Genomic DNA, 7766 nt, shown 5'->3' on the forward strand with positions numbered 1-7766 from the left:
TATTGTGATTTGGCTGCCGCAATTGCAGGAACAGCTCACAAGCAATTGTTGTAGCGAACATTTTAAATCTACACTTAGGTGACAAGTCATGAGACATCGACGTGTAGATATTCATATCACATCGCGCGCAGAAGGTATAAAAGGGCAGTGCATTGACAAGCTGTAGTTTCTATTTAGGTCAGGGCTTAACAGCTGGCCGGTATTGAGCGCGAGTACTCGCGTCTGCTCAGGCACGTGCTCGCGAGCAGCTGCATGGTCGCGGAGTAGGGAGGGAGGGGAGGGAGGGGAAATGCGCGCGCACGTTTGAATAAGGCCGCAGCGTGCCTATTGAATTCGCGCCGACTGTGTAACGTTTAAAGTACTACGATCAGCTCTTAACAGTCACTTCACTGGTTAAGAATCATGTGAAGTCGCCGTTGTGTAACCCCAACCACACTTTCGCAGTTCAACCCCCATTGGGAGGAATTGTATCTGTTTACAGAAAAAGATGATGTTGCAAAATGTTTAGTATGTCACAAAACGCTGAATTCTTTTACGAAATTTAATTTGCAGCGACATTATATGTCATACCACGCGAAAGACTACGGACGTGGAAAATGTGATTGACCAGATCGTGCACAGGAAGTTATTAAACTTAAAAGGAAGCTATCCGAAGAAGATCTGGAAGACGAAGAAAAATCAACTGAGGCAGCTCTCAGAGTGAGTTACAAAATTGCTTTGCTTTTAGCAAAATCCCTGCGCCCCTTAACTGATGGCGATTTAATAAAAGAATGTTTGGTAGTTGCAGCGGAACATTTGTGTCCATCTCAAGTTGAACAGTTTCGGATTGTGCCATTATCTAACATGACCACTATGCGTCGCATACAGGACATGGCAGACGACGTCCAGAGCCAGCTTGCAAATATCTGTAAAGATTTTATGGCGTATTCTCTAGCTCCGGACGAAAGTGTTGATATCACTGGAACAGCGCAGCTTGCCATATTTATTAGAGGTGTTAAAAGAGATCTTCAGGTGAGAGAGGAGCTCCTCGATGTAGTAGCCATGAAGAACACTACAACCGGAGGTGATATTTTAAGTAGTGTTGAAGAAAGTGTTGAAAATATAGGATTGTCGTGGAATTCTTTAGTTTCAGTGTCTACAGATGGTAGAGGCATACACTAAGCTAATAAAATTATGTGGCACGTGTACATTCTTCTATATTTGTTTCAATTGTCGCGGTAATAATTCGTGAGTGATATCCCTGCAGGTGGCCGCGGATTTACATCGACTGGCGGCAGCTGTTGTGTGCCCCACGTGACTCTCCCCACTCTTTGCTCTGGTCCGGTAGTGGGGGTAACGTGCTCGCGCTGCTCCGTGCTCGCGCCTTGCTGCTCACAGCTTGCTCCGTGAGCACGTATGTTGTGAAGCCCTGATTTAGGTGATCCATGCGAAAAGTTTTCCGATGTGATCATGGCTGCTCAACGAGAATTAACAGACACTGGACATGGAATGGTAGTTGGATCTCTACGCATGGGACAATCCATTTCGGAAATTGCTAGATATTCCGAGATAAACATTGTCAAGAGTGTGCCGAGAATACAAATTTTAGGCATTACCTCTCATGTTGGACAACGCAGTGGCCGACGGCCTTCACTTAACGACCGAGAGCAGCGGCTTGCACACAGTTGTCAGTGGTAAAAAAACATGTAACACCACGTGAAATAAATCGAGAAATCGATGTGAAACGTACGACAAACATATCAGTTAGAGCTGTGCGGCGAAATCTTGCGACCAACGCGATTCCCTCTACTAACAATACGACATCGCCTGCAGCGCCTCTCCTGGGCTCCCGGCCGTATCGGTTGCACTGGAGAACCAGGTCAGATGCGTCCCGATTTCAGTTGGTAAGAGCTGACGGTATGGTTCCACTCCACGTAGCCATGAACGCAAGTTGTCAGCAGAGCCGTCTGCAAGTTGGTGGTGGCTTCGTAATGGTACGGATTGTGTTAAACATGGATCTGTGATGTACATACGATAGCAGAGCCAGGATGGGGAAGGTGTAGGCACAGTTATTTGGTCCAAGCCTTCTTGACACAAATTTGTTATTTAACAATAATTGTTTATACATCCAAACAATACAATTAACGCCGGCCGGAGTGGCCGTGCGGTTCTAGGCGCTACAGTCTGGAACCGAGCGACCGCTACGGTAGCAGGTTCGAATCCTGCCTCAGGCATGGATGTGTGTGATGTCCTTAGGTTAGTTAGGTTTAATTAGTTCTAAGTTCTAGCGACTGATGACCTCAGAAGTTAAGTCGCGTAGTGCTTAGAGCCATTTGAACCATTTGAATACAATTAACAGTTTACAAGGAAATTTTAGCAATATTTTTTTTAAAAACATTCTCTAGAAGAACATGCAGCCCCACTCTGAACCGTTACATAAAGGTAGTGTTAGTAAAAGGTATATTATATCGTACAATTGTGCAACATGTACAAATATTAACAATTACACCAGAAAAATATTGAACTTGTGATTTGTACTAGATGTAAATCAAACCTTAAAAAAATCCAATTTGGCAAGAGTGCAACAAATTCCCTACTGCCTGCTAAAAAAATGTGGCAATGATAATCACTTATTTTTTTCCCCTCCTCATTTCACTTACAAATGGTTCAAATGGCTCTGAGTACTATGGGACTTAACTTCTAAGGTCATCAGTAGCCTAGAACTTAGAACTAATTAAACCTAACTAACCTAAGGACATCACACACATCCATGCCCGAGGCAGGATTCGAACCTGCGACCGTAGTGGTCGCGCGGTTTCAGACTGTAGCGCCTTTAACCGCTTGGCCACCCGGGCCGGCTGATTTCACTTAAGCTTACGCAAACCCTACACAAATGTCAATGTCATGTGACATCAGTTCACCTTTCGTGACTAATACACAAAATTTCTAAATTATTATTTATCAGTTAAGTAAGCTACAAGACAGGAATAACATTAACGACTGGTGACATGAGTAAACACTGTCAAGTTTTCAATTTCACGACGGTTGTGTTATCTAGCAAATTTTCATTTAAACACTCACCCCCCCCCCCCCCCCACGTGTTCCAAAATGAATTGAGTCTCGAGAAGAAACACAACTTAATACACAAATATGGCAATATCAAGAAATAGATGGGTTTAGCCCAAGCAATATTAGTAGAATTAGGAAATTTGCAATTTAAACGCACCAGTTTTAACAAAGTCTAATGTAATAATAATAATTTGGTCATAACTTTCATAAAATGATCGATGATAGCGGATACCGTGCCATACACTATGAAACAAATTAAGAATTATTCACAGTAGACACTTGGCACATGATGATATTCTCTGAAGTATTTCAAATCACAAAATGTTGGATACAAGTACCAACCCTATAATAAAGTAATGATCATTAAATATAATAAAAGTATATGAAAATTTCTGCCTTAGCCAGGTGATGGGAACCACACCAATGCAGTTTCCTGTTACACTCGAGTGCTAGGCCCAACAAACAACAGCTGGTCATGGAGAACCACGCTAAGCAAGCGAGCATTCCGTCCTCCCCACATGCTCGCAAACAGCCACTCTCATCGCAGTCCTTAATCTCCAGGCACCAGTTGACTCCCCGCCGCTTCCGTCCTGTTGCCATCTACCCACCGAGCCGTCCTCCCAAAACCGTTGCTTCGCGCACCAGCGCCAACAGCGCTCAGCGATCGCGCCGCCTATCGCTGCGGTGAAAACAAGTGAAATAATCTTGCGGGTAAATCAAAAATTAAGGATCATTGACTGGAAATGTTTATTTCTGGATACATAGAGATCATTTGCAGGCACTGACGGAATTCATGTTTAAAAACAAGTATGGAATTATTTATTGATAACCACGCGCCATGTCACCAGGCCACAGCTGTTCGCGATTGCTTTGAAGAACATTCTGGACATTTCATGGGAAGGATTTGGCCATACAGATGGCCTGACATGAATCCCATCGAACTATTATGAGACATAATCAAGAATCAGTTCGTGCAAAAAATCCTGCACCGGCAACACTCCCGCAATTACGGACAGCTATAGAGGCAGCGTGGCTCAGTATGTCTGCAGGGGACTTACAGCGACTTGTTGAGTACATGCCACGTCGAGTTGTTGCACTACGCCGGGAAAGTGGATGTCCGACACGATATTAGAACGTATCCCACGGCTTTTGTCACCACGGTGCAGATAACTTGGTGAATAGACACTATTGAAATATTCATGCCACCCGAGCTACAGCTGGTATGGACAGGAAATGTAGGAGCTACGAGTTACCACCTGTAGACTACGAGTACAAATAAAGACAGGAATCTTCGTGCAGATTAACCTCAAGAGCGGCTGAATATTGTACATGGACGATAAAATGCGTTCAGTAATGTTTAAATAATGAAAATGAAATGCGTTTCCCACCCATTGCTGTTAAAGTGCAATCGTCATGAAAATCGATAAGCAATCTGTGGTCTAGACATAAACGTCTTATAGCGAGCACATCGAAGAAAAGGAAGCTGCATACAGTCTTCATTGAGAGACTGCCTGCTAAACCACTCTCGAAATAATATTCTGAAGATTTCTGTAATAGTTCTGGACATTCAACTGTGTAACCACATAAGGAGAAGCAATCTCGGTCGTTCGAAACTATTTGCCGAAAAGTAGAAGTGCATAACCGACTGAATACGAATAAACTGTGCTGTCTGCCGCACTATCGCATCTGTGATGAACCGTACCATATTATTGAATGGACGGAAGATGATAGCGTCCGATGGTTGTACCAGTCCGATTCGTTCTCCAGAGATCATCTTCTTGGCCAGCGACTGTGACCGAGCGGTTCTAGGCGCGTCAGTCCGGAAGCGCGCCGCTTGCTACGGCGCAGGTTCGAATCCTGCCTCGGTCATGGATGTGTGTGATGTCCTTAGGATAGTTAGGTTTAAATAGTTCTGAGTCTAGGGGACTGATGACCTCAGATGTTAAGTCCCATAGTGCTTAGAGTCATGTGAACTATTTTTTCAGCTTATTGTGAAATTCAGTATCTGCTGCAACTGTCTCGTTGTGTAGAGAATGATGTTTATTTGCTGTCCAAGAATCAACCACAAGAAGAAGTCCATCTCTGTTGAGAAAATCTGACCAAAACACCTGTTTCAGGTACGCTTCCTAATCCCTTTCTGTCACGTTCTGTTATTAGCTAGCATTCGCTTTCACACTGGGTAATTCAAGAGTCATGCTCAGCGTTAATTTCCCACTGGGTTCTGAGAAAAAAACTAACAAGAAGGGTGCTAACGACAACAGGCATTATCACGTATGAATAGGTGGTTGCTGTAACTGAACTCACGGCACCATAAATCGCATTTACCCTCCTAAAGGGAAGCAGAACAATATTCCTTAGAGCCGGCCGGAGTGGCCGAGCGGTTCTAAGCACCACAGTCTGGAGCCACGCGACCGCTACGGTCACAGGTTCGATTCCTGCCTCGGGCATGGATGTGTGTGTTGTCCTTAGGTTAGTTAGGTTTAAGTAGTTCTAAGTTCTAGGGGACTGATGACCTCAGCAGTTAAGTCCCATAGTGCTCAGAGCCATTTTGACCCAATATTCCTTAGCAAATCTTGATTGATTTGCATTAATTATCTGATCTAGTGTAAAATTATACTTTTCAATGAAACGTCTTACCTCTTATAACAAACTCTTCAGCTTTACTTTCTGTATCAGCGGCATCACCGATAAATCTGCTACCAACTTTAGCGTGATCATGCAAGAAATAAACTTGTTTTTTTTTCCTTGAACCGCTGTAGTCGTGTTTTGGAAGCTTTGGGTGTTAAGGCGCCGTTTGGGTGAATTTGTCCTTTAAAAGACAAGGTTCAGATTGGTGGCGTTCGGTCGAGTATAATTCCATGTTTCATGTCGTTTCCGCAGTGCAGTGAACTGATCAAGATCCCCATTATTTATTCTCTCTTGTAGCACCTTGCTGTTCCTGTCACGTAGTTTAAGCGTCTTCACGAAGTTTTGTAACACTGTCTTGTTTGTTTTTTTTTTTTTTTGTTTTTTTTTGTGCCGGTATACGAGCGCATTTGACTCTACGAGACATATCTAGTACTACTCCAGGAGGACACAATTGTGGAGCACCATTTCCTCTTGGCTTCTTCGTTCAGATTCTGTAAGCATCAGCCAAGTAACCTTCAAGATATTTTGCGCCCTTCTTCTTTGGTGGTGATGGGTAACACAAGGAACCACTAATCTCGTCACAGCCACGTAATTCTATACCTCTTTCTGAAGTCGGCTCATTTTCAAGAAGCTATAATTATGTGGGGGGCTGGTTACAGCATCACACATAACTTCATTTCGTTCCAGACTGTCTCAAATTCTTCAGTGTTAACTGTGCAAGGACCGCAAGTTCCCTTTTGTAGTAACGGTTTTGGATTACGATTTCAACAAAATTTTGTTGGTTCTGGAACGAGAAGTTTGGGTTGTATTACCACTTCGAGATTGTAAATTGTGTGAATTGTTCTTGAAAAGTAGTATAGAATTTATTGAAATCAAGTATTACGAACTTACTTACCGCAAAACATTTCTTTTCTGTGCAAACTATTCTTAAATGTGCGACGTTGCTGAAGCATTATCTTGTCTAATTGCTCAGTCACTTTCACCAATCGTAATTCAACTAAGGAAGGGACTCTTATAATTATTAATAAATACTACAATCTCTTTTAACACCAATTAGTTTTCAGAAATAAAATATGGTATGTGATCCTTCATCGCTCGTCGCTGACGTGAAACAAACTGTGCCACTGAACTACTATTACAGTTCTTCCGATAGGTACTTACACCTTCATTAAATGATCTTTCAGTTACTTTTTACTGCATACTGCATTTACGTTGCACAGCTGGATGCAGTAAACAGAAAGGTTACACATTTTCTCAACAACCTGTTGTTTTCACTAAATTGCCCATTCAAATATTACGTACTAATTTGACATATACGCACCCGTTTTTTATTCCGCTGCATTGTATATACACTAAAGCGCCAAAGTAATTGGTATAGGCATGCTTATTCAAATACTGAGCTAAGTAAACAGGCGCTGCAGTCGGCAAAGGCTATATACGACAACAAATCTCTGGCGCAGTAGTAAGATCGGTTACTGCTGCTACAATGGCAGGATATCAAGAGTTAAGTGAGTTTGAAGTCCTGTTATAAACTCCTGGAAATGGAAAAAAGAACACATTGACACCGGTGTGTCAGACCCACCATACTTGCTCCGGACACTGCGAGAGGGCTGTACAAGCAATGATCACACGCACGGCACAGCGGACACACCAGGAACCGCGGTGTTGGCCGTCGAATGGCGCTAGCTGCGCAGCATTTGTGCACCGCCGCCGTCAGTGTCAGCCAGTTTGCCGTGGCATACGGAGCTCCATCGCAGTCTTTAACACTGGTAGCATGCCGCGACAGCGTGGACGTGAACCGTATGTGCAGTTGACGAACTTTGAGCGAGGGCGTATAGAGGGCATGCGGGAGGCCGGGTGGACGTACCGCCGAATTGCTCAACACGTGGGGCGTGAGGTCTCCACAGTACATCGATGTTGTCGCCAGTGGTCGGCGGAAGGTGCACGTACCCGTCGACCTGGGACCGGACCGCAGCGACGCACGGATGCACGCCAAGACCGTAGGATACTACGCAGTGCCGTAGGGGACCGCACCGCCACTTCCCAGCAAATTAGGGACACTGTTGCTCCTGGGGTATCGGCGAGGACTA

At 44.0% G+C, this 7766-nt stretch overlaps 1 non-coding gene across 1 annotated transcript; it reads right to left on the bottom strand.

Annotated features, from left to right (window-relative positions):
• Positions 1–2750: 2750 nt before the first annotated feature.
• Positions 2751–2834, bottom strand: Trnaf-gaa (transfer RNA phenylalanine (anticodon GAA)). The gene is given in 2 exon segments: positions 2751–2785; positions 2795–2834. It is a non-coding gene; the product is annotated as a tRNA-Phe (tRNA).
• Between the last annotated feature and the right edge of the window lie 4932 nt (positions 2835–7766).

This window comes from Schistocerca nitens, chromosome 10, assembly GCF_023898315.1.
Source record: "Schistocerca nitens isolate TAMUIC-IGC-003100 chromosome 10, iqSchNite1.1, whole genome shotgun sequence".
NCBI classification, from domain to species: domain Eukaryota; kingdom Metazoa; phylum Arthropoda; class Insecta; order Orthoptera; family Acrididae; genus Schistocerca; species Schistocerca nitens.